The 23026-nt window shown below is 35.2% G+C and overlaps 1 long non-coding RNA gene across 1 annotated transcript in view; it reads right to left on the bottom strand.

The window, feature by feature from the left end:
- LOC149995882 (uncharacterized) overlaps nucleotides 1-23026 on the bottom strand; it is a 68917-nt gene that overhangs the window by 9564 nt on the left and 36327 nt on the right. The window contains exons 2-3 of the long non-coding RNA XR_016507462.1: nucleotides 22245-22450; nucleotides 17999-18283 (exon numbers count right to left, since the gene is read on the bottom strand). This is a non-coding gene — a long non-coding RNA (uncharacterized LOC149995882). The remainder of the gene's footprint in view (nucleotides 1-17998; nucleotides 18284-22244; nucleotides 22451-23026) is intronic.

Below are 23026 nucleotides of genomic sequence, written 5' to 3'. Positions count from 1 at the left end.
ACTTTAATGTCCTTGAAGATGAAGATTATATCTTACTTTTTTTATACCTCTTCTGGAATGGAGTGGATATTTAACAGTTGCATGGGTGCTTAACTGTCAGCTACTGAACTCAAATGTATTTATATCTTTTGCCCATATTATATTTTCATTAAAAACAAACAAGTTGCATTAACCAGAATTGAATCAGAGTAGTTATCAATAAAACTTGTTACTAATTCTTGAAATTCTGAAGTAGCAAGTCACATATCAGAAGACACAGTTTAAGAATATTTGTAATAATAATAATAACTAACCTTAATGTCATATATAATATCTGCCAAGTACTCTTCTAATTGTTTTATATACATTAATCAAATTATTTAATCTCCAGACAAACCTAAGAAATAGATATGATTATTCTATTTTACAGATGAAGCCCAATATACTTTGTCCAATTTTACATAGTTACACAGTTGATGGAACCAGAACCTAAAATAAGATCTTTTGTTCCAAAGTTTATGATTTTTATCACATTTAATTTGGGGTTATACTACTGAGTATTTGGCTTTTAAATTTAATGCACTCAAGGCAATTAAACAATTTCCACTGACCCTAACTCCACTAAAATAAACAAATAAAACATTTTTTAGATGAAATATCAAGAAAGTGTGTCAGCACAACCAATAACAGGACAAAACACTTATCCTACCAGGTGTAGGCAAGCACACAAGGGCCACCCAGCACTCTTTTTGTTGAGAAAATCACAGCAGCTTCCAAGAAAACACACAGTGGACAAGTTTTCCAAAGGGCACTGACTGCCCTAGTGGCATTGATGTGCGTGTTGGATATAGGGGAACAGGGCTAAATAGACAACACCAAATCTCTTCTGTTGCTGCAGATTAAAAAAACTATTTGATCGGATGGTTAGAGGAAAAGCACAATCCCATTTGTGTAACTAACTTTTCTTTCATATTGTGGTCAACAACACTAAAATATAGGCCAGACCCAGCCATGAAGCGGTTCACACAAAAAGGCTCTGCAAATAGAATATTGGTCTCAGAACAGAAGCTTCACCAAAAGCCAAGAGAAAAAAATAAACACATAAATACAGAAATGGATTTTTTTTTTCTGCTGGAAAGCAGCAAATTCCTAATCACTAGACTGTTAAAGAAATTTACCTCATATTGCAGCCTATTTGATCTAAGAGGCTGATTCTAAAACAATGGATGATGATGAAATTGAAGCAGGATAAGAAGCTAGGGAAATTCTTTGGCAAGAGGAACAGAGAAACTGAGAAAGACAGTTTAGCAAACTGGCTGAGCATTTACGGCCAGATAATAAAATTACAAGGTCTTATCTTAACACATTCCACACACTGAGCTGGGGCAGACCTGCCTTCATCTTGGTCCCTATTTGGTGACGTTCTTTTAAGGTGAAGCTGATCAGAAAATAGCCTGTATGGTCATATTGATTCATCAGAACCTTAAAAGACACACTTGGAAAGCTGATACATATTCTATTAAGATCCTTCCCTGAGACCAGCCCTAAACCCCCCTTTAGAAAACAGATAAAAACCTTTAAGACAAAAGACTCATTGCTCTCTCTTTCTCTCCCTCTTGCGCTCTTCCTCTCCCTCTCCCTCCCCTGTGCCTTCCTTCTCCATGGGTGCATTTTTGCTTGCTTTCTTCTAAGATCTGAGGTTCCCCGCAGACTTGCAACCAGGCAAACAGTAGGCAGCAGCAGCAGTTCATTCTGGGCTAACCTCCTGAAGCTGTCTCCAAGAGCTCATCTTTTGTATCTGTAATGTGTTTCCTGAGTCCACACAGCCCACCTGGCTCAGTTCTTTTGCCTCTGTGACCTTCTTTCTAAAAGGCCAATCAATGCAGCTCTCTGAGCAGCCTGCTGGAATCTTCTCTTTGAGGACACTTTCATTTTGCTTGCTACATAAACTTTCCCTTGCTCTAGAGTTCTTACCTCTGACTTCTTCCTTTGCTGAACTCAAGAACCAAGAGCTGACATTGTTGGTAACAAAAGGGGTGCTGAAATTGCCTTAGAAAAATCCAGGTCCCCTATTCAAGTTGAATAAATAGAAAGTCAAAACAATAGAAGATAAATATGATGGAGATTTTTAGATAAAACAAATGGTCAGATATTTTAGGGCTCTACATGTGTGCTTTAGCTTTGAGTGCATAACTTTAGAAAGATATCTGAATTCTACCCCACGGTGTGTTACAGAAAACATATGCTTTCATGATCCATTTCTATGTGCTAGTTAAGAGAAAACCACAGGTTCAAAATGGAGTCACTTTTGCTACAGTCCCTAATACCAAACCTAGATTTATCCCTGACCTAACTGCTGTTTCAATCTCTCATAGAAATATAATTTCAATCAACCAGTGTGGAATTTTCTGGTCAACGGCAATAAAGTAATCTCTCTTGGGTGGGGCCCTTCCATTCTCTATAGTAAAAGGAGGCAATCTGTATGATAAAAACCCTGAAGTTCCCTTCACCCTGAATGAAAATGTCCTGGCCTAACAATGATCTATTCTTTTCTTTGTTAGTCCCTTTGCCCACCTTTAACATTCTGTACAACCCCTCCAAGCTCCCTGCAAGTTGCTAGATGGGATGCTGCCTCATTCATGGATCCTTTAATAAAACTAATTCAATTTTCAAGTTTAACTGGTTGAATTTTGTTTTTTAACAATGTTGTTCTTTAAACATAACTTTCAATACATAAGAATATTAAGTAGTGGACTTATTTCCTATGTATTTTGTGCTTATGTTTGGCTAAAAACTGTAACATTTACTTATTTTATAAAAAGCTTCTTAATATGTCATATGACACCTGTGTGGTCACATCTGAGTACACCAGCTATTGTAAATAAAGTGTCTTGCTGACTAGGTTACATTTTATCAACAGGGTTGTCAGAACCAGGTTCTTAGACAAACCACATAAGTAAAATCACTTACTTCATTCTCACTTCACCTTGGGCATGTCCATCTCATAATAACCTCCGTTTCTTTTGTTTTAGACTTATAACTATCCCAATACTATCTGGAGAACAAATTAGTCATTGTCATACCACAGTGCCTTAAACAATTTAAGTTTCTACTTTCTTAGGATACTCCGTTTTCTCATTATTGGTTGGAGTAAGTTAAATGGAATCTAAAGTATATACTCTTTAATATCTGGGTTACTTTGTTAAACATTATTTTTGAGATACTCTTCCATATTGATTTATATAGTCTTTATTTACTTAGTCTTACTTCTTGAGAGTATACAATTATAATATACTATAATACTTCTACAGTTAATAGGCATTTTGTGATGTTTCAAATTTTGAATATTCTAAATAAAGCTGATTTGATTTTTGAAAACATCTTTTGTTTCATATATCTTAGACAAATATCAAGGGGTGGAATTTCTGGACTTACATTAATCTGTACATCCTGCTTTATGGGATACTGTCAAATAGTTTTTTAAAGTGAATATACAAATTTATACATGCTTAAAATATTTGCTAGTTTCTAACTTTTTTTCCTATTCATTATGGTGAATGTGTAGTGGTAGCATCTCTAGTGGTTTTAATTTGTATTTTCCTGAAGAGAATGAAGTTTACAGGTTTCCATGTGTTTATTGACCATTTTGAAACCCTCTTTTATGACATTTCTGTTTCAGGCTTTTTTCTGTTCTTCTGTTAATGTATCTGTCTCTTTTAATTGATTTTTTAAATAGATGCCAGTGTTCTGCTGAAATTTCCTGCTTTTTCATTTATTTTCTTTAACATATTTATTGAAAGTACTTTAAAGTCCTTACCAGCTATTTCCAGTATGTGAATCATTGCAGATCTGAGTTTGCTGTGGTTTTCCTGTTGACTTGAAAATGGCAATAAACAGACCACCTTGTGGGTTTTGTTCAAAGTTTAGTTTTATACTTTACTTTTACTTTCATGAACCTTTATTTTCTCTAATACATTTAATCTACATCCCTAGTATTTTTTTTTAAATGGTAGCATTCTCATGTGTCATGTGCTACTTATTTTTTTTTTCTGTCTGATTATTAATAAAGATATTCTGAAATACCATCAATGATTATTTTAGGATCCGGGCAACTACATCCTACTTTATCTTATAGATTACAATCCACACAATTCTCACAATGTGTTTAATTTCCTACAAAGTCACCATCTTATTTTATTCAGATTCCTAAAGGAGTGCTGCATACAGATTTATAGTAAGTGGTAAGAGTTAGAAACAAAAGTACTTGTTCTTCCTAAGCAAATGCTCTCAGGCAGATGTAAAAGGATATTGCCTTTACTTTATAACCCATCAGTCATTTCTTTTTTGTTAAAATAAACAGCAAGGAGTAAAGTTAACTTGAAGTCATATATTTTAGTTACTGTTTTGACTTATTTAATTCATCTGATATTAAAATTCATAATACATATCTCTACAGATGTACTATGCTTAAATTAAAGTTTGAATATAAGTATTATATGCTAAAATCATACATCAGAAAAATAACTATTTAAAACATGTTTCATTTTAGTATACTATTATTTTCTATAAATTCATTATAATACTAATTCTTTATTATTTTATGTATAATTTATATTGATAATAGATATATATGAAAGCTGTTCACATATTTTATAACCAAAACACTATATCCAGACATGATTAAAGTAATCATTTGATTTTACTAATATTTTCATAAGATAAACTTTAAAAATGAATGCATATACTATGCCAGAGTCAACATTCTCTTTTTTTGTTTACAGATACTATAGAATAAGTTAAATAAATCAAAGGAAATTTCTTGACCTAAAAAGTTCTAAACTCTGTATTGTGATAGAAATTATGTGCAGTTTATTACAAAACATCAGTTTCTTAAATTTCAAGGTATTTCTAATTCACAGATATATTTTATAAGATTTAAAACACTGAGTCCTTGTATAAATGCTATTTATAATTTTACCTTCCACTTCAAGGAAGAAATCTCACTATGTTCTGGAATATTTATTGTTAAAAGATATGTTTTTACTAACATAACAAATATAGTGTACAAATATGAAAATTTCTGAATGCTTAGTTCCAAAGGCTGTTTTAAAAGCACTTTCTTTGTATAAGAATATTATTTCCTTGTTAAAGTAAAAATTATTTTTTACAGCTGAAGTTGTATTATGATTCATTAAAATGAATATAGCATCTGCTTAATGAAGTTCTTATATAGAGAAATAACATTTACATCTGCCTATATGATGCTTAATGAAAATTTTTAACAAACAATTCTAAATTTCCCCCTGAGGCTAAACAAAGAGTTTCAAAAATACTAAGACAAAAGCTATTTGGTATGTTTTTTTTAATTTTTTTTTAATTGGCTCTTAAAAAGCAGTACATTTAGTTTATGACTTAAAGTGGAAAACTCCTGATTGTTTTTGCAAAGCTGTCCTACTGGATATTTGTCATAGGACTAACTCAAACTCAACCAATTTCTAATTAGTTTTTGACTATTCTAGTATACTCAGTTGAATAGCATCCACCCTGCCCTCTAAAAATCTTGTCCACAAAAAACCTAAAATAAGGATGTTTTTTAGAAATAGGATGTTTCCATATATAGTTAAGAATCTCAAGCTTAAATCATTTTAAAATTTAGGAAGAGCCTTAAATCCAAAGGCCGGTATCCTTATAAAAAGAGGGAGCACAGAGATACAAGGAAGAAAGAAAGCTACGTGAAAATGGGGATAGAAATGAAAATTATGCTCTAACAAATCAAGGGGTGCCTGAGGTCAACAGAAGCTGGAAGAGGCAAGAAAAGATTCTTTGCTGAGCCTTCCAAAGAGGGGATATGGCTAACAGGTCAATTTCAGGTTTCTAGCCTCCAGGCGTGTGAAAGCATAAACTTTTGTTGCTTGAAACATCCAGTTTGTTTTAGTTTGTTACGGCAGCCCTGGGAAATCACTACACCTGCTAAGGACTGATTTGAAGAGCAGCCTCACAAGAGACACTCTGGAGATTTGTTTTATTAATGCTACCTAGCCTGCGTATGATAAGGAACCAGCCACGGAAAAACAGGAAACAGAGCCTGCCAGGAGATGTTGGAGCCAATTACAGTGGGACAAAACAGCAAAACATGGAGTTATATAATCTTGTATTCAACCATTAATATTTCTAAAATAAGTGTTTCTAAGAACCTTCTATACACCAGACAATGTGCTAGGCACAAAGGATATAACAGACTTTAAATAAATAAATAAATAAATAAATAAATAACCAAAAATTAGTCTATGCTCTTAAGGTGCCTTCAATCTGTCCCCCAAAAAGGAGAAAGATAATATAGTTCACACATATTATTAACTGCTATAAAAAGAGTAAGTGCGAGTTTTTATTCAAATATGTTAAAAGTCTACAATGCCAAGTAAAAAATGTTTTTCAGCCTTAGTTAACATTGACGGCACCTAAAAACTTTGCAAAAAAATACAAGCTAGTTTCTTTTTAAGAAATGATGATTTAACCGGTCAATTTTTCTTTACCACTTGCTTTTCTTTTGTTTTTCAGTGTCCCTACTTGCTCTGAAATTCACTCTAATTTTTAGCTTTCAGGGCTGGGGCTCTTTTTACCTCATGGTAATAAGGTGAGACGTGGGTGCTGTTTCCTCTCAATACAGAACAGAGTGCGCCTGGGTACATTGTACAGTCTCTAGCGACGGCTCCCACTGCTGTTTTGGCATGGACCGGCTTGGCAGCGTGTGGCAGCTGCACGCACAGAGAGCTCAGTTACAGGATCTGGATGATCGACCTGTCCTCTCACAGTCAAATGAAACTAACTCAAATCCCAACCTACTTGCTGTGAAAATCCCGTATCTTGCCAGTTTTATTAAGTATCCAGAAGTAATCTGTCCTTTTATTACTCACATCTAGGTCCAGGCTCTTGACTTCATTAATGGTTTCACCATCCCTGACATAGATTAAGTTATCATCAATTTATAATGCACATCCTTTTCTTTAATCAATCCATAAAACCTGTTTGTGAAGATAAGACATTTTGAAATTTATTGTGCTTCTGTCCTGTGTCTCTGTCTTTCTTTTTTTCACACTCACACACACAAACACACATACACAACACACATTTGTTACAAAGTTTTATTAGACATAAGTTTGAAAGGAAATATTAAATAGCACATGCCACATACTGGGTGGTAATCTGCACAAAAATACTGTGTATCACAGACATATATGTTTAAAGCTCACTGAGATTTCTTTCTTTTTTCTTTTTTAGTGTAAAAATCCTGATTATCCCTTTTATTAAATCCATTCACTCTTTGAAATGTACGTGCTTTTATTTTGAACATTTAATAACTTCTCTAAACCTAACTAAAACACTGACCTTGGGATTAACCAAGAGTCCCCTTATGGACTTACCTAATCTTCAACACTAGCTCAGAGTCACATTATAAGCTTGCGAATATTGTTTCCATCTAAACTTTGAAGATCCAAAGGCCTAACAGGAGAAAACACGCCTGTATTGCTTTTGAGTCTCCAACTCATCCTTCCATACTGCGAAGTGCAGAACAAATGAACTAATTGTGCTAGCTGTTGGCATCTAATTTCACTTTTCAGAACAGCTTCCCTACTTTCTTTTAAACATGTCATATCTCCACATCAACCACTTCAATGACTTCTCTGTGAAGCGACAATTTCATGTACAAATACTATTTTTAAAGTTTCTTTCTAATGAGCCTCTTTTATGTCTCAGATGACAAGTATGTAATTGGCATTTCAAAAATATCAGTTCCTTCTCCTTTTCTTTGACCAAATCAAAAAATTCTGGGTTTGATAAAATAAACAGCGAGAAGTAAATTGAAATCAAATTCTGTATAAAACTTAGAGCGAGAGTTATTCAGACCTGATGTTGTAGGGGGGAAATGTTACCACGAGGTTTCTGAATGCAATATGCAGGTACGTATTATAAAACAACGTGCGCAAAATTGTCTTGAAGACAGGATATTATCAGTAATATTAGGGAAGTACATTAGGTATCAGCTAATTATTCCAGGTCCAGGGTGATGGAAGTAGAAATAAAGGAGAATGTTTGACTCAGAGGAATTTGGAAGTAAAAATAAACAGAATGATTGATCAATCTATTTGAATGAAAGACAATCCAAATTTTATAGTCATAAACAACTGAAAGATGAAGAAATGTCAAAGTTTAACACCTGAAATGGGAAGAATAAGCAATTTTAAAATCATATACAAAATTAAAGTTTATAATTCTAACGTTATAGGAAAACATTTCAGTAAACATCTCCTAAACATAAAACTGCATGCATAGGAGTGGGCTGAACTTTGTTGTTACAGGTGTTGTGATTAAATTAAAATTATATTAAAGTAGCAGTTTTCTTCAGGGGAAAATCTAGTATTCATCTTCCTGAAATACCCAAGTTTGGATGGCTAGAACTGAAATAGAAAGCAAAGAAAGAGAGAGAGTTTGAGGATGAAATATTTACTGTTCTGTATCAAGTGTCCCAAATTCCGTAAGGGGAAAGGAAAAATATAAAAGGTGGAGAGTCATTCACAAAGGGGGTTGTTCTTCAAATAGCAATCAAAACACTTATAATAGAATCAGAGGTTAAAAGGAGTGAGTGGGGTGGAAATCGGCACAGCTGCACAACTTCACTAGAGATAACCAATAACTAAACAAAAACTACATTACAGAAAATAGCAGAAAAAATACATCTGTGTTCAATGTTACTTGACACCGGAACTCTTAGAAATTTTGTGAGTTGAGAAATTGTGTAAAATGTTATTAATAAACCCATGATTAGCTACAGTATTGATAAATATGTATGCTATCATTAAATCTTGTAATTTGGGGGGATAAAATCCTTCATTGCTTTTTCCATTAAACACCAGCCAAATCAAACTGAAATTTTAATTAAATCAGTTTAGTACATGGGTCCCCTGTCTTTTCTGGGTCTCTTCAAGAACCAGAAGACTCAGGAGGTATCTTGGGCCAAAACATCATCCGTAGTTCCTTCTTGATTTACTCAATGTCTTACTAACAAATATCCCTGCTTCTCTGCCCATCAGCAAGTTAGTCCCAACAGAGTAACTAGAGTGATCATTTAAAAATGTATATTTCGGATTGTGTCATTCCTTTGATCAAAACCTTCCAAAGCTTTCACGTTTCACTCAGAATAAAAAGTCAAAGTCAAAAAGATTAAAAATGTCTTACCTCATTTCCACGCTAGCCTTTATGCTATTCCTTTAACATGTCAGAGAAGCTCCTGTCTTGGGCCTGGAAGGATTGCTACTTCCCTAGATACCACACTGCATGCAAGGCCTGCTCTAGTATGAATTTCTCAAGCAATCCTTTCCTAACACCATATTTAAAGTGCCTACACCCCTGTATCCCAAATTCCTGTACTACCAGACGTTTTGGTTTTACTCTACCCTTTATTTTTATTTTTGCAAGGTATTTATTAGGTTCTAAACATTATATAATGTACTTACTCTTATATGCACTATTTACATTCTTGTTTTCTTAACTGATTTCTTTAGCTCCATGAGAACAGAAACTTTTTTTTTTTCACCGATATGAATAAAATAGAATTTTTCTGGCTCATTGTTCACATTGATTACATGTTGGCTGCATGTAGTCTTTGTACTGCTAGTGGATAGCAGTTTACTCCAATTGTGGTGAATCCTTTATCCAGACTCCTCCCACTTCTCTTGACAGTGGTAATATTGGAAACTGGCTGAGCTAGAGAAGATAAGATAGGAAGTTACTCCTTCTTGATCAATAATTTATATGGTGGGGTTTTGTCACTTTTGTCGATGTTATTTTCGGCATCCATTTGTTAATGAACCATAAAGGTAAGGTTTCATTCCGAAGACAAATGTATGCCTCCACTATACAAAAGGTACTCTTCAGAGAATGAAAACAGCACAGATACATGAGCAAGTGTGGGGCGTGAGGAAGAACAAGGTGGATACAGATCCCTACTAATGTATTTCTAATGACTGAGGGGATCTTTGACATAGTGCAATCCCAACTCTTTACAAATCACTTATAGGAATCTATACATGAACTCCCATTATTTTATTCACAGCAATTTAATTTAGTTTTCTGGAAATTGTATCTAATAAATCTTTGATAACTTTGTGGAGAGTAGGGAAGTTGTATGGCTTTATAATAGTAGCTCTGATAACGAGTCATAATGTGTCTAGAAAGTTTATTTTTGTGTAAGTATAAATGCATTGTGATAAACCATGTCTAATTGATTCTATGTCCCCTGTACATTTTAGGGGGAGCCAAGAAGCTCATTAAAATAATTTCATATACTGAAGTATCTAAATACTTCAAAATCAACATTTCTTCTTGATCTGGTTCATTTTCAAACTGAGGTTTCTAAACTCATTTATATCTCTTTGGTCATCCATCAACTTTCCCTCGCAATTTTCATTTAGCAAATCCAGCTCATCTCCATTTTACATCTATAAACACACTCGTGGCTACCTTTTCCCAGTACTATGAAAGATATGCTTTCCCCTCAACTACGACTCCTTTAAATTCACATTTTGTTTGCTCTGAAGTAATATGAACAGATCTCATCTTCTCATTTTCTAAATTGGGCAGGAGCTTTTTGTACAAATTCATATTACACTACCTCTCATGCCTGCCTTCCCATTTATCTCAGATTTCCTTTTAGCTCCCAATCCATTTTAAAATGCTTATCTCTCTGAAACTTAGAGAAAGACCTGCAATCTCATTTCATTTCACTCCCTATTCATCTGCCCCTTTGCACAATATTACAACTATCGCTTGTAAGAGAACAATTTTCTGCCACCTCTAATGATTACTTTCTGTGTCTTCTGTTTAATCAGCATTCAGTGCCACTTAGAACTCAGTGTAAAACAGTTTTTTTTATATGTCCTCCAAATTTTTCCTCTGTACAATTTTATTGATGCTTTGCTTTATAAATTTGACACTCTATAAAGTGCAATTATTGTAATATTAACAGTTTGTTATTATATTTACACCTTAAATGAAAACTTACACAATTCCTATGACAGTACTCCACATTAGCAACTAAGAAGACATTGGCATTAACAAAAAATAAAATGTTCCCACCTTTGTCGATGTTATTCTTGTGCTTTTGTCTTGGTGCCTTTGATAAGAGTGATTGCATCAATTCACAAGAAAATCAGCATGTCCCAAAATTGACATTACTTGCTATCATAGTTTTACAAATAGATTGCCTTTTGTATATTCATTTTCTGTAAAATATGTTCAGATTTATAAGATTGCTCCAAAGTAAAAAAGAGAAAACCAGGTAGCATAGTTGTGATATTGTTACCAACTTAAAAATGCATGCATGCCTGTAAGTGGATTGATGTTAATCAGACTTATTTCTTTTTATGTCAATGTTAAAAGAATGTATTATCTATTACTACTTACAGTATAGATTCGCTTTGGGAGTTCTAGTTCTAGTAAAGGGTGTAATACACCCTAAACTCACCCCGTGGTGAAGGGATGCCATGAACCCAAAGAGAAATGGTTAGGGAACTGTGTAAGAAACATGTGAAAGTCTACTCCCACTATTCTACTTAATGTTCTTTGAAAGAGTGAAACAGATTATTTTGATTTTGAAAGATTCTTGGAATAATTAAATATGTAGGACCCATTACAAAGTGGAAAAAAGAGTGAATGCTAGAAATGACACTCCTTTTACCTCTGTTCTTCCGGAACACAGGAAATTATACTTAACTCTGAATAAGACTAGGGAATACATTTCTATTCAAAACGGATCAGTCAAGAAGAAAAACCTAAGTGTGCTGGAACAAGAAGCTGCCCTCTACACATCCCACTTAGACCAGCCTGGAGTGAACTTTAAGTTTATGATGCTTTACTCAGTGTTCAGAACTTAATGTCTGGTTTTGAAAATATATTTTTACTTCTAAATATAAATTAACTGTCAATGGGAAAGACTCTAACCTGGAAGAAAGAGAACAAAATATACAGAAAAGAAGCCAATAGTAGAAAACAGAAATTATTCAGGGATTAAAAGTGGTTGTTAATATCTTCAGAATTTTTTACATTGAGAATCCTGATGTCACAATATAAAGGATATTTCAAAAATTAAAATGAACTCTGGATTTGAAACATGATAACAGAAACAAAAAGCAACAAAAGCATTAATAAAGTTTAAATATTAAAGAAAATTGAGCAAAAAGAGATTAAGAATATGATATTAAAATCAATTATATTAGAGGATCAGATGAGAAAATTGCATATACAATTTAACATGCCTAAAAGAGGTTATACAGAAAATAGAATGGAGTAAATCATAAACCAATTTTTTACAACCAAAGAATTTACATTGTCAGATTTAAAGTTATCACAAATCAATTATCACAATTGATTAAAATAAACTGACAAGTTCTGTTGCAAAATGCATATGACTATGTAATATCAGAGTCCTATGCACAATGAGAAGATTTAAGAAGTTTCTATAGAAAAAACTAAAGGTCACATAGAATAATCAGATCAGAATGACTTGAAATTTCTCAGTGATGACTCTGGAAACCAGAAGGCAATGGACCAATATCTAAAATATTATGATGGAAAATGATTTTCAGTAAAAAATTTTATACTCAGATTATTAGGTTTGGGGTATATTTTCATACATTCAAGATCTCAGTAAATTTTTCTCCCAGGGAGCAACTTTAAATAAGTTATTGAAAAGTATATTCCTCAACTAAGAGAGTATAAACCAAGAAAGCTAATGAAATGACAGAAAAAAAAAATAGATCAAGAACAGAAGAGGGTGAAATTCACAGGATAATAAATTGAGAGCACCACTTAATGGAAAACAACCAGTTCAGAATGAAACTGTGTGACCCAGAAGATAGATAATATGAAGACCTTGTAAGATCTGTAGTGTTCTGTCACATTTTTATCCTGAGGACCAAACTCAGTTGTGTCAGGCCAGGATTCTTCCTTGTTTGTGTTGACTATACATTCACAAAGTGCGGATCTCTTCCTTTCCGTTACTGCTTAGATCCCTTGAGGTTACTTATTTTATCCCACAAATGGGGCAGCTGATTCTTACTCCTGAGAGCTGAAGGGGAGCCATAATCAAAAACACAATGACATTTGTTTCCACTGGCCATGTGCTTCTATTCATGAAGGGCATAAAAATGGCTCAAACTATAGGCCTTCCCAGTGTTATTACTATTGTAAAGCCTTTTAAACAGAAAAAAATAACCTTACTGAGCGCAATCCCCCATTAATATAATTTTAGGAAAATTAAGTTTTCTAAGCTCATATGTTTTCATTTCTAAAATGATAATAATTACAGCTCATAAAGTATAGGTTTTTGTTTTATTAAGATGAAATGGGACTACAGTTGACCCTTGAACAAGATAAGTTTGAACTGCATAGACCCAATTACACATGCTTTTTTCAATATACAGTCAGACCTCCATATACCTGGGGATTTCATTAATTCAACTAACCATGGATTGAAAACAGTATTGTCAGTCCACAATCGGGAATATGCAGATATGAAGGGTCAACAACATGTAATTATACACACACACACACACACACACACACACACACACACACACACATATATATATATATACATATACCAAGAACAGGCTGTAGCTTTTTAGGGGAGTCAAAAGTTGTATGAGAATTTTCTGTTGCACATGAGGTCTAACCCCCACATTGTTCAAGAATCAACTACACACACACACACACCGCATACCTGATATAATACATTGCCAGTGCACAATACCAGTAAGTATTATATCATCCTTATATATAAAACAAATGATCTTAACATTTGCCCTTTAAAATACTTCAAAGCCTCACTAAAACTGCTTCCACTTCCACCCCATTATACACAAGCTCTTCTGGATATTGTGCAAGAACCTCTGTGCTGTGGACTCTAGTATTTCCCTAAAGTCTTCTCTTAAGACATCCAGGCTGCTCCCTGATCATACATGACTCACAGTACAGCCCACACTGGTACTCCTGGACTATCGTTTCTTTCCTTTCCATCCCTCAGGCAGCAATTGTGCCTCTCAAATGCAGGTGAAATGCTGGCATTTACAAGCATCTCTCTAACACTCATATGCCCACAAGTCAGATGAGGTACCAATAAGACTTCTCATATGCCCTGTGCAAACTCCTACTCCTGCACTAATAGTACCTGTTATAATTGTCTGTTTTTGTCTCCAAACAGAACTTTCTAAACCTTGGATAAAATGCCTTGTTCTTGGTAACTTTCTCCATTTTCTCTTTTTAGAAGATTTGAACACATATTAGTTTGGTGACTCCTGTGTTCCCAGGCTCATTTGTCGTGAAATTGTATTGAAGAATTTTTAAAATACAAACAGTACTTTTCAATGTTCTTTTTCTCTACTTACTATCTAATTGGTTGCAGTTCAAATCTTCTTCTCATATCTGGAGCTAAAAGTCAATTGATGTATTCAGCTGCCAGCTCCAGACACTTGCCCATAAATCCCTTTTGTATTCCTTTATGTAACATCCCAATGCGCACAGATTAAATAGATGAGAAACTTTAAATCCCACAGCACACCCCTAGCTTTTGGCTCGAGACCAGCACATCGGGATTTACTAGTGGACTCCAAATGTGTTATTTTCACTTCCTGATCTTCTTTGACCAGGTTTTTGCTGGAGTTATTCTCCGAATTAAATCTATTGTAAGTCCTTATATATTGATAAGTATATCTCAGATGGGCTGAAGTTCTGAATTTCTAACTAGTTCCATGCTGAACATCTGCAGACAAGTTTAAATAGTGAAGGTCTACTGGAGAGATCAGGGATTGGAGGCACAATAGTAACGGTGGTGACAAGGGTAGAATGGTACTCCAGATGTCTTTAAAGCTATTTTCATGTAACAAAATAAAGGCCTGAGATTTTTACTTTGGCTAAAAATTATACAATTAAAAATGGAAATATTCATCTGATTTTTTGTGAAACATTTCTCCAGAATGGGAAAATATTCTATTTTGTGTTAATAAAAAACATAGAAAAGTGTTGCCCTATTACATCCTCAACTGTTGAGACATTACCTAAGACATTACTTAAAGTATTATGTTCTACTGGGAACACACTGAGAAGAGGTTATCTGAAAACTGAAAACTTCCAGAAAAGTATGTCAAATATGACAAGAAGATTAGGAACTGACATATTAAAGGTATTTAAAAGCACACACAACCTTGGAAGTGAAGATAAAACTGAGATGAAAAGTTATTTTAAAACTTTTGAAGGATAGTCTAACATGTGGAAGAATTGTTTGTTTTCTGTGTGGCCTCAGAATAATAGAATAGAAATGAATGCCTGAAAACTGCAGGGTGTCTGATGTATGGCTATTTGAGAAAGAAAGATGCCTCAAAATTAAATTTGCCAAAAGCATTCACATATCAGTGATTCATGTCCTCCTCCATGAAACTTTTTCTGAAGCTTTGTTGATGGTAGATTTTTGTGTCCACTACAAGGTAAATGTAAAAGGAAATTTAAGATCCATGCAGCAGGTTGTTCTTGCAAGATGGCCTCAAACCAACCGTCTACACTACATGCTCCGACAATATAACATTGACACTACTCTTTGACATACAGGCTCTACATGTTCTTCTCTGAAATGTCTGGACTACCATGGAAGTGACATCATGTGACTTCCAGAGCTAGATACTATATAGAATGCACTTTCTGCCTGTTCTTCTTTAGATGCTTATTCCTTAAACTCAGCCACCATGGTGTGAGGAAGCCCAAGGCATATGGAGACATGTGAGAGTTGAAGCCTTGGAGACCATTTCAGACCCAGCCACCATTTGACCAGCACCACAAGCAACAAGCATGATTCTGAGGGAGAACAACCCATCACAGGACAATCGGCTCCCGGGACCGTGGGAGAGAAAAGTAAAACAATTACTGTTGTTTTAACCCATCAATTTTCTGGCATTTATTTTTGAATAAAAAATAAATGCCTGGCATAACTAATGCTGCTTTCTTATAAAGTAAGTAATACCTAATTAGTAACATCTAATTTAGCCCTGTGAATATGTGTTTTAGGGGACAGACACGTATTTTTTCTCTTTTGGTAGCCTGAAAACAAATAATTGCCAAAAATTATTTTCTAAAAAGCTTCAGAAAGTTTTATGATTTTATGTCTTTTTTTTTTTTTTCTATTTGGCCCATAGTCTTCTTTTAAACCTCATCATCATTGTCTGGGGTTTCCTTTATCCTTTCATTAAAGCAATTTCGCAGTGAGTATTTGTTGTGCCTTTTTATTACCACTATACAACTCACATGGATTTTCCTGTAACCATGAGCAATCGTTCACTATAGTCCCCTGCTACTTATTACTGTATCCTGCTTTATGTACTATGCTTTTCTTTTGTATTGATTCTTGCTTTTGATTGCTGATATGTTTTCATATGATTTAGACTACTTCATTGCTTTCTTATTGCATACTCTGAATTACTATGTTATATATTAATACTCAAAATTTCAGATCATGCATATGAATAAAATGATAATATAAATGGAATACTTCTAACTCATTAAGTATAGGTATTAAATAGTGTTTTATATTCAAAGTATTTGAAAATTAATTTTAAAAGTAATAAATAGAGATCTGGCTAGTGTGGCTCAATGGATTGAGTGAAGGCCTTTGACCCAAAGGGTTGCCAGTTCAATTCCCAGTCAGAGCAAATGCCTGGGTTGTGGGTCAGGTTCTCGTTGGGGGCAAGCAAGAGGCAACCACACACTGATGTTTCTCTCCCTCTCTTTATTTCTCCCCGCCACTGTCTGTAAAAATAAATAAATAAAATCTTAAAAAACAAAGTAACAAGTGTAACTCAAAGCCAAATAACAGATGTTTATTTTATGGCAAAAAGAAGAGTCTCCTATAGCAGTGATTTGCAACCCATGTATCACAAGAATTTTTAAAACTTGCAACACCTAACTATTTAGTCAGGGGCACTGACCTCTTTTTCCTTATATTGTGAAATTAAATAATAATATCAGCCAAGACAACAATAGCTTTCCACTGTAAATTAATCAATATTATACCTATTTTTTTCAGATCATCAAAATATATATTTTGGCATGCCACAGAATTTTAGTAATTAGTTTGTGTGCACCTTGAGGTAAAAAGGTCAAAAATGACTGCCCCATAAGGTGACCAAAATATTTAAGGCCAAAAAGATTTAATAGATTTAGTACCTTATGCTATTTTAGAAATAATGTTTCAATTCATTGGCTATAGATTTTTTAAACTGCAAATATAGAACACTGAGAACATGTGTTTTTTATTTCTCCCAGGAAATATAGTAGTTAATCATAATATATCTATGACTCAAAAAAAAAAAATCTCTCTTCCATATAACATACCAGAGAATGATGGAGCAGTAATAATCATACGAAGTGATTTATTATAAGAAAATTTATAATTTTTCTTACAGAGTCACTGCAAGAAAAATAAAATGTAGAATCCTGATAAGGCCCTAAGACTAGACTAAAGTCCATCTAACCTTAAAATAAAAAGCTACTATTTCTGTAACTAGAAGGCTAGAATTCATATATGACAAAAGAAAGTGGAGTTCAGGTTAAGGATATAAAAATAAATATTGAGGTGTAGTTAAAAATGTTCAAATAAAGACTATGAAAAATATTCTGCCATATTCTATTTCTCTAGAGCAATAGTTCTCAATATTTTTTTATAGAAACATGGATGAAATAAAGATAATTTTTAAGTGCCAATGCCTGGATCCCACCCTAAACATTCTGTTTCATTTGGTCTAGGTTGATTCTGGTCATCAATATTTTTTAAAAACACCTGATGTGGTTTTATATGTAGCCAGAGCTGAGAATTACATTTTTATATTATCGTTATTTCCCAAATTATGGTCTACAAAAATGGGGTGGGAAGAAAAGGGGGGAGTTAATGCCATTTCTAAATTATGAAAACTATGCTTACCAAAGTCACAGGCCTTCTTCCCATTCCCTCCTTTGCCATGACTTCACTCTGGATAAAGTATATTTCTTCATACTGTTGATTTGGGGCCCTAATTCATGAGCAAAGCACACACCACTTTCAAGCAGAGGTTTTTTATGTGCTTGTACAGTTTAGCATGGCTTCTTGTCTCCTGGAGTCCATCATGAGAAGAGCCTTCTCCAGAGTAGATTCTGTCCCTTTACTCATGTCCCAGAAAGAGGGATGCCTGCAGCAGTACTGTAGACCTACATCCATTGATTCTCAGATCTGTGAGTGAGAAATAACATTTATTATTACAAACCACCACAAATGTGCCTATAAAACAATGTAACATTATCATAACAAAAGCCAGCCAACACACACTTAAATAGCTTCCAACTTGAAGTTCCTAAAACTATGTAATAGCTAGTCTTTATTGTGAATCTTTCCAGAAAGGTCAATGTCATGCAATTTTTCCATGTTCTATTTCATTACAGACCTTTTGTGTTTGTTTGTTTGTTTCAGGAATCATCTCAAATATCCGTGTTCAGCAGAAAATACCATATGTATAATGAAGAGTTAACAAATATTGTATGGAACTATATAAGAATTGTGGGTAACTTTCGACGTAAAACAAAAATTTACCAATTGGCAATGAGGTATTTGTATTCTAATTGTAAATGAAGAAGTAATAAATAGAAAGAGTTGGGATAAAAGTTGAATTTTTGGTAGAATTGAAGGCATCGAAAATGTGAGTGTGGGCCAGATCTTGGGTTGGTAGTTAAAACTACAAAAAGGAATAGAGATGTAATCTAAGTTTTTAAAAATAGCTCTAATGAAGAATATTTACATATTATGTAATTCACCCATTTCAAGTGCATAGATCAATATTTTCCTGTTTACTTTTGTGCAACTCTCACATTTTCATTACTCCAATAGTCCCTTAGCATATTTACTGCAGATTTTCCTCTCACCAATTCCAGTCAATCATCAATATACTTTCTATCTCTAAATATGCTTTTATAGAGCATTTTAAAAAATAGAATAATACAATACGTGATTAATTATATCTGGCTTCTTTCACTATGTATATTGTTTTTGTGATCCATCCATACCATCGCCTGGATCTTTAGTTTGTTCTTTTATCATTAAATATTCTATTGTAAGGTTATAACACATTTTGTTTACCTATTCAACTGTCGATGGACAATTAGGTTATTTTCAATCTCTGGCTATTATGACTCATGCCCAATAAGAAGATGGGTCTTTAAATCTTTGTGTGGATATGATTTTTTGTTTGTTTATTTGTTTGCTTAAATTTACCTTGGGTCAATACCTAGGACGAAATATCCAGGCTGGGAAGTAATCTGATGTCATGGAATTTTAGTCCATTGGAATAAAGCAAACAGTATACACAGAAAGGGCTGTGACAATGGTGGTGGGGTACAATACATTTGATGGAAGCAGCGCTGTAGGTTTGAGGAAGAAGTACACGAGTTAAAAGCATGTGGGTACATAGAAATTATTAAAGGGAAGAGAGTAGAGAAAGTTTTCAAAATTAGGAATGGCAAGAAGAACAAAGGTAGAACCTGTGCAACAACATGCTAAGGAAGGCAGCAGATGCACTGAGAGATCAGGAGCCCAAAGAGCATCCACTCTGTTTTTAACGGAAGTGGGAACACTGCTCACAGTGATGCAGTTCGTGAAACGAGCCCAAGCCCTGCAATCGCAGCATCTGTTGCAAAGAAACAACTCTTTTTTAAAGCACACAGATGCTATTGAGTCGGCTTGTTGTCTACTTGGAGTAACTTTCTGAAGCCACCTGTTGGGGGCTAAGAGATAGGCTTTTAAAACTGGGTACAAGCATATTATAGTATAGTTGTGCACGGAAGGTCTTATGTATGCTGAAAGGAGTTTGGGGGTTCTGCTTTAGTGCTTTCCCCATTTATTCAAGTCTTGTAACACATATAAAACAAGTAAAAGTGCTCACATGGTGAACGAAGGCAAGTACAAAGGTTCTTCTGGTTTGGGCCACTTCAGAAGTCATGAGGCCTCCGATCTGGCCCTGAGAGGAGAGGACAAGAATGTTTAAGCATGCCTGTAATTTCTTCCTGAAGCACAGGGAAACAAGGAAAATATAGCTATCAAAAGGCTTTATTAAGTATGCCTTACTGATTAAGCAGTATGTTCAGAAGAAGCAGCCTGGCCCTGGGCCAGAAGGCAAGTTTGAGGTTGGCAAGACTTCAGGGAAGAGGCTGAATCAGAAGGTTGAGCTTCCAATCCAGGAAAGACATGATAAGCACTTACACCAGACAGCAAGTGGAGAAAAGAAAAATAGAACTACATTGAGCACTAGCTAGGAGATAAAATTGGCAGGGACTAATGAAGAAATAGTCTGGAAAGACTCTTTGTTTATTTGGTAGCTCAATTCAAGAGGGATACCTTCGCTAAGATACCAAATGGAAGAGAGAAACACATTTGACAAGATATTTTGGATAACAAATGTTACAATCCATGGTATAAAAAAAATGTATGTGTCATAACCTAACTTGAACTATTAATAACTTTATGTGCGATTGCAATGGAAGAATTTTAAAAGAACAAAAAAGAATTCATGAGAAGACCCTAGCAAGATGGCAGAATAGGTATTTTCTACCGGCATCCCCCACCTCCAAGTTGGAACACTGATTTTGACCACCACGGAGGAAAATAACTTTGTGGGAATCTGGGAGTCCAGTGAAGAAGTTCTAGAACACCAATGGGGCATAAAATCTGAGAATAGATGCACTAACCACCAGAAGAACAGTTTCACGTCACTCACCTCACACTTTCCTAAAGCAGCGGAGCTCAATGCCAAAAAAGACCCCTTCAGAGCTAGACGTATGTTCCATGGCAGAGTGAGAGCTTAGGGAACGGCTGGCTTCCCGGGCATGTGGGACCCTGCCCAGGAAACCCACTTTTTTATGCCATGCGCAGAGTACTGATGTGATCGGCATGGCTGAGGAGTTGGAAAAGGCTGGGAGCACAGTAGCCAGGACTCAGAATTTATTAAAGGGCCACAAATCTAACAGCCATGCAAACTCCAACAGGAAGCCTGCTCATGAGCAGCGCGGAACGCCATGGCTGCAGATATTCCCAAATGGCCACCACCTCCCCAACTTCCAGCCACCTCCTTCAGGATTGGGTCTCTGCACCCATTACGGTGGACAGTGGGACTCAGCCTTTTACAAACAGTCTGGGGGGGAGGGGGCACGTGCAGAAAGCCTGCCCAATTCCGCAGCATTGGGAGAAACTTCAAACATCTCAAAGGAGCAAGAAATTGTAAAAAGCAAATTGGTGAATCATCCTGCTGTGTCAGAAGTTTGCCACCAACTGAATTTATATCATCTTACTGTGTTGCTGAGCCAAAAAAGCACCTTCCAGTTCTCAAGACCCAGCTTTCTGAGAGAACATCCACAGTGGACTTTTACCACATTCTTCTAAAGATCATTTAGAACAAGCAGATGAAAACAGTAAAAAATATTTTGAAAAATAGATGCTGTGAAGTATGATCACTTGTTCTCACTAGTTATAAAACACATATAGTAGAATAATACTTTTGAAATACTTAATGATTCCTTTTTGTCTCGGGTACGTGTATGACAGGGAAATCATGAAACATTAAACAAGTCTCTGCCTTTGCAATTCCAGAAACCAAAACTATTACTGCCCACGCCTGGCTGTGGAGGCTCAGTGGATTGAGAGTTGGCCTGTGAACCAAGTGTCACTGGTATGATTCCCATTCAGGGCACATGACTAGGTTGCATGTCAGGTCCCCAGTTGAGGGCGCATGAGGCAACCATACATTGATGTTTCTCTCCCTCTCTTTCTCCTTTCCCTCTCTCTCTAAACATAAATAAATAAATAAGTAACAAATATTATTTTAAAAAAACAACTATTACTATCCAGAGGTCCAGGCTGATATAAAAATAATGTTTGTGCATCAGGTAACAAGAGTGTGTGCTATTTTATGCAAACCCCTATTCTTATGCCTTTGGAACTATGTAAATACCTTGAACATAGCAACTGCACTGGGGAATGAATCAAGAAATCCTGAGTTTAGTGAAATAGCCTAGAAAAATAAGGGTCTAAAATAGAAATCCAGTCTGAAAGAAAATGAGGTAGTAGAAGGAAAAATATTTATTGGTGCAAATGATAGACATTTTAGTATCTGGTCCAGCCAGCATGCATGCTGTCATTAAATACTCACTGACATGCCTTCTCCTAGCTCACTTCTGCGCAAGGTGTGGAAACTAAGGCTTGTTTTGGAGAGCTAGGCATCACCCATCACTTCTCTTCACCCAAGACTGAGATGTTCTTCCCCAGAACACCTGATGAGAATGTCCGCAGTCCAGGGGGGGCTCCCAAGAAAAGGTGTGCTGATCGGGCATGACAGCGACTTTTCTGAGGGGTCTCCTAGGTACAAAAAGGCAAACTCTTTTACTCTCATTTCATCACTAGAAGCTTCGCGGATGCATTTTCTTCATGTGTAGCAATACATGAGCACTTATCATGAACAATGGAGACAAGAAAAAGAAAAATTTTAAGCTATGTTTTTATCCCTTCTGCATATAAAGGAGAGAATGGAGATGGGCTTCCAGCCACATTTGTACAAGTAGCAACACGAACCCTTGCATATCCTCTTAACTCCCGCTCAACATTAATATTTCATCCCGTTCTTCGGGGGGGAAAGAAAAGGAGGTTTTGTCTGTTTATTTGTTTGTTTGTTTCTTTGGCTAGGAAAGTGACTTTCTTTCTTTCATCTGCTTCATCACTTTTTACATCCAAATGATACCAATTCCGGTGGACACAGTCTCTCATTTTCATCAGATGTTAATTCTAATTTCTCTACATTATGTTTAGAATGCCCATCACTTAGTGTCACTTAGGTTGTTGTAAAGGCTTGTCCCCAGAAATTTTCCTCCCCTACTGCTTTTAAACCATCCTTCCCAATGTCGCCATGATTTTTCCGGAAGCAAAATCTGAAGCACA

Source organism: Furipterus horrens, unplaced genomic scaffold (assembly GCF_987537825.1).
Source record: "Furipterus horrens unplaced genomic scaffold, mFurHor1.1.pri manual_scaffold_12, whole genome shotgun sequence".
Taxonomy (NCBI): domain Eukaryota; kingdom Metazoa; phylum Chordata; class Mammalia; order Chiroptera; family Furipteridae; genus Furipterus; species Furipterus horrens.
This window is presented reverse-complemented; position numbering and strand designations above follow the sequence as displayed.